Below are 5,757 nucleotides of genomic sequence, written 5' to 3'. Positions count from 1 at the left end.
TATATATTGAGATTTATTGCTTTTTCCGGATATTATATATCTAAATTATGATGTATAAAGAATGAAAATTTTCTTTTTTAAAGTTTAGTAGCTGTTTTTTTATGTTTGAATGCATATAATAATTTGTACCTCATTAAGTTAATGTAAGTAATTGATTATGAATTATATGTTGAGTACAACAATATATGAATACAAAAGTGAGATGAAAATACAAAGTGAGATTGGATATAAAGTTGTGAATACAAAAAGTAATACTTTCTTCACTTGAAATACAAAGTGATTTTGAAAGGTAAAATACAAACTAATCGATCATGAACTATAAGTTGAATACAACAATATATGAATATAAACTGAGATGAAAATGCAAAATTAATTTAAAGTGAGATTCAATATAAAGTTGTGAATACAAAAGAAATACTCTCGTCATTTGAAATACAAAGTGATTTTGAAAGGTAAAGTAGACACATCAAATACATAACTTGTTGATATAAAATTAGGTAGAATACAAAACAAAAGATAAATACAAACTTTTTCACATACAAATTGAGATTGAAATACAGAATGAATACCCAATGAAATATAAATTGTTAGCATATATTTAGGAAGAACACAAATTAAGAAGGAAATACATACATGTTGGTATACTAATTGAGATTGAAATACAATATAAAAACAAAAAATATAAAACTTTTTGATATATTGATAGTATGAATAAACAAATAAATTGTTTATTCAGATATTGTAGGCATACATGCTTTCCCCGAATCTAAAACCCTAAAAGTAAATACAAATATATTAAAAATCAAACAAAATAAACATATGAATGAATTTGTAGATTCTAATAAATCAGAAATATTAAAAAAATCAAAAAAAATTAAATATAACAATTTAATTGACTAGAACTTGAGATGTATAAATATTAGATGAATAAGTAAACAAACTTTCATAAAAATTAAAAATAATAACGTGATATTGCAATTCGTAATACATAGAATTCTGAAATACATGACATAACCAGTGATCCTAAACAATTAATCAAAATAAATAATGGAAATTACCTTGCCAATCGAGAAATAAACTTTAATTAATAAAGAGATTTACTTTAACGATAGAGAAAATTTCTTGAAATAAACCATATATTTTGATGAAAAGTTTATGATCACCATCAGAAAAGAAAATTCGAAAATGTAAAAATAGGGGTAGGACATGAAAGGTGGGGGTAGAAATGTAAAAGGAGAAGCAGAAAGGTTCTTGGGTATTAGATTAATTAGAAGGAGTGAAATTCCAAAAAAAATAAAAAATGGGCAAGAATCCACTTAACTCTATAAAGAAAGAAAAAAAATGAATTTTGATGATTGGTAATAGTTTCTCTTTAAACTGTTTCAACGGTGGATGCTTTCATTAGCTTCACTTTTATTTTACACGAGTAAAAGATATGATAATTTCATTTAGTAATGAAAGAAAATCATAAATTAGTGGATATAATAAAAGTAGAATCCTAATTACCTTATATTACTATATTTGATATTTATATTTTATAAAATAAAAATTACTAATAATAAAAAAGAAACTTGCTTTAAAAGTGTGTGTCAGTGTAAAAAAGTGTACACTGACGGTGGATACAATTTAAACTCAAATTCAAATACATCTTATTTTCTAAAATATTTTCATTATGACATTTTAAATAAATATTTTAAAGTGTTTTTATTTTGACTAAATATGTTAGATATTATGTTTTAATTGCTAATTTTCCCTAAAAAAAATAAGCAATAAAAAATCACGAGAAATCAGAAAAGGAAAGAAAAGGCAAACGAAGATAAAATCCTTAGCCACACCTTCATTTTTGTTCCAAGTGTGCGCCAGCATCGTGACCATCTCTATACCCAAAAAACGCACCTCAACCACCAACATCACTACAAACACCTTTCATGTTTGACTTGTAATCATCTGGATATCAAAAATGCTCACCGACATCCCGATTCATCACTGATGAAGACTTCTTAAACATGAATATGACATAGCTTTACATATATAAAAAAGGTGTGAGTCAGTTTTTTCTTTTTATAATCATTTTCAATACATTTCTCATTGCCCCATTATTACAATTCTCAAATTTTCTTCTCAACAGATTGAACCCCAATGAAGTTGATACCACTGTTAAAGAGATTAAATTTTCAGCTTCCAAATAAGGTATTTGGAGATTTTGATATTGAATGTATCCTTATTCTTCCACAGTTGTTGTTTGTATGTTTAGCTTCCTTGATTCTACTCGCTTGATGTTTAATCATGTAGCTTACATCCAGTATCTCAGACTATTTCTATTCTTATGTTTGGCATACTGTTCTTTTCAAATTAAATAATTGTTGACATAATCTCCCATGTTTAATCACATTCCTCGTTTTCCAATCTGTAATATTATAAACACAGTAACTACTTTGAAAATAAACATCAATTTATTAGCACAATCAACCTTCCACCTCTCCTCCAAGACTTGCTTAATCTGCACTAACTTGCATTGTACTCATTCAACTTCACTAAACCACTTCCAAATATGGTTACAATCATGTTAATTAATAAATAGATGTACACAGTATTCATGTATATTGTTGTTACAACAAAAACATTTCAAAAATCAGCAATACCTCTTCTGATAAAAATTTCCCCACTAGGAATTCTTCTAAACCACATCCTTCATAATAGTAAGAACACCTTATAGGGTAATCCTTTCATCCATAGGTTAGATGTATTCTTAGAAACCCCTTATTGTTCCTACCTTTAATTATACAGATCCACTAGGCACTCACCAAAGTTTATCTCTACACTGAGTAAGTACAAAATTTCCATGACAGTGTCAATGTGATTTCATACTTTCTCATCAAAATTAGCTTGTAACACTGCCTGATTCCATCCATCTTCTTTGACCAATTGAATGACAAATTTCACTTACTATGATCGTGCTGAACATCCATTTGAAAAAACAGAGCCCCAATTGTGTCCAATTATTAAACCATACACTAGCATGTCCCTTTTTTTTCACACCATATCTTTTGATCAAAGAAATCACTTGCCATTAACATATTTTCCCATACTTGTGACCCCCCTCTTCATTATACTATTTGTGGTGTTAGTCTTTGCAATACTTGTCCCCCATATCATTACACTACATTTTATTAGTACTATTGAATTTCCACCATACTTAAGCAAATAAAGACTTAGAGATATCAAACAATGATCTAAATCCTAATCCTCTTTCTTCTTTTGGTACACAAATATTATTATATGCAATCCAGTTGGTAGCTCTACCCACTTCCTTGAAATTCTACAAGAATTTAGCAAAATTTCTATGAAGATCATATATCACACATTTAGGAGGATTGATGACAAATAATAGGTATATATGAATATTATGTAAGATATTGTTGTTTAAAGTACCTTTACTTCTACAATAGGTTTCCTTTCCATAGCTACAACTTTCTTTGAATCTTCTTTTATCAATTCTGAGAAATGCACGTTCTTTTTCTTATGATGGCCAATAGTGAAACCAAAATATTTCAAGGGAAAGTTTCATTTTGTACAACCAGTGACCTCTGATATGCTCAAATTACACCTCCCAAAAGAAATATAAGCAGTCTTTGCCAAATGAAGAACCTAACTGAGGCTAGGAATGATCCCACGAGGAATATGGTCTAGACTTCGGCTACTTTTGACCAGTTTGATATACATTCTGAAACCCCTACTAGGTGCTCGAGATTTAATCAAAAGCCTTTTCAGACAAATAAAAAAAGCTACCCCTTCAAAATTCAGCATTAGACACTGAACAAATTTGTAGTCAAAGTTCATACAAAGGTCATCTCAATAATAAGTGGGACTAATACTCAATCTCCATTTTAAGTAAAACTATACAAGTGGCTTGAAATTCACTTGGAAGCCTTGGGATCCATTTTAAAGGTCCCTCTAGACCTAACTCGATGTTCCTGAATTAACGAAATTGTCAGAATTGTACTGAGGTTGTCTTCCTAAAATTTTGACCAAAGTCAACCATTAAAATTTGAAGCTCCAAAAAATTAATACTTACAGATAATCTAAATAAACGAGCATGTGATCACAAAACTGTCAGTAAATCATAAAAGATTAGGGGTTGCTAATGGAATGCACATAAAAAAAAGAAGACATTAGTACATAAATGACTTGGAGGGTCATTACATAAACAAAACTTTTATTTGTGCCACTATTATTTGTAGGGTTTTTTTCGCTATAGGGGGAGTCAAATTCAAATACATTAATTAACCTTCTTATAAATTGTGTTTCATTATTTAAAGTTTTCTCCCTCCTATTTCACGAAGCTTAATCTTGTACTATATGTCATAGTGATTCATTTATGTATTGCAATTTCATTTTGCTATTTTTGTGACTTTTTTTTTAACTCTGTTAAAAATGATTGAAAATGGATCTTCTCTTTTGTCCCTGTGTACATGTTTCTTCATATACTTCTTTGGAAATTTTCTTGTGGGTTGTGCTATATTTTATAGCACATAACAACAAATATGTGATAACTAATACAGAACAACTGATAAAGTTTGTCAAAAAAACCAAACAAATAACTCTCTTTCTTGTTACAATTAGTAAGTTATTTCGATTGTTTTATCTTAGCTATTACTTTCATTTTTAGTCAGTCCCAAAAAGTGACACATCTCTATCTTAATCAACAATTGAACTATTAAATGTCTATTTTACCCTTAATGAAATGATTTACAGCCACATCAATTTCTATCATTCAATTTGGACCATAAGTTTTACAAATCTTCCTTTTTATCTTAAACATCGAACCGAGTCAAACTACGTCACATAAAATAGGACGGAGGTAGTAGTATAGAGACAACTAGTCCACTTTTTTTAATCGCAAGTTTACTACTATGCCATATTTCTTTCTTTCTTGTTTTTGGCCATAATAAGAGATCAAATTTTCTTGAAACTAGCAGATGTCCAAAATACACTATAACAAAAGTTATTTTTATCGGCAATAAATATGAACATTAATGAAGAGTGCTAGAGCTTTTACCGCTATTAATTAATTGTCATAAGATTCAATGTCGCTATAGACTTTAGGGGCATTATAGAGAGTACTAATTGCCTCTAAAAATACATATTTAACTACAATTAAGCTATTAATTATTAAAGATCATTTTTGTTGTAGTGATAACTCTTTCTTTTGATAAAGTTTTTTTTAATCAAAAAAGTGACGACTCTTTCTTTTTGTTTCTTTCAATTAAATTTGTGGATTGTAAACTTGGATAGAATGAGAAAGACTTTTTTTATGAAAAGATGAGTTCTGCTTTGGAGTTATTGATTAAATAAAATAGTGTATCTAGCTTTGAAGAATGCAAAGAAAAAGTTAGATGGACTTGAATAGGAAGAACAATTATATAGTATATTTGTTAGTATAGTTTGTGAAGCTGACATCTATAAAAAGCATGATGATTCTAGAGATTCATAAGTTAGAGAATTGGATTAAGTTTATTCGAGAAAAAATGGGAATTCTTTAATTTTTCCGATTAGCTATAAAATATATGTTAAGCTCGGATGATTTGAAAACTTCTTCATTACTTTTATACTAGTATCCATCACACTTATTCAACTTTTTGATATTATATTATAGTTATGAAATCATTTTTTTCCATGGTATATTTTCTTATAAAGAGATGTTTATAATGAATTCATAAAAGAAATTATGTTACCATAATGTTATATATATATATA

General features: G+C 28.4%; 1 long non-coding RNA gene across 1 annotated transcript in view; it reads left to right on the top strand.

Moving 5' to 3' along the window:
- Positions 1–1,798: 1,798 nt before the first annotated feature.
- Positions 1,799–5,757, top strand: part of LOC107021817 — an 11,966-nt gene continuing 8,007 nt past the window's right edge. Inside the window, exons 1-2 of the long non-coding RNA XR_001457084.2 lie at positions 1,799–2,040; positions 2,129–2,190. This is a non-coding gene — a long non-coding RNA (uncharacterized LOC107021817). The remainder of the gene's footprint in view (positions 2,041–2,128; positions 2,191–5,757) is intronic.

This window comes from Solanum pennellii, chromosome 6, assembly GCF_001406875.1.
Source record: "Solanum pennellii chromosome 6, SPENNV200".
Lineage (NCBI taxonomy): Eukaryota > Viridiplantae > Streptophyta > Magnoliopsida > Solanales > Solanaceae > Solanum > Solanum pennellii.
The sequence above is the reverse complement of the archived record's forward strand: the minus strand, read 5'-3'. Positions and strand labels throughout refer to the sequence as shown.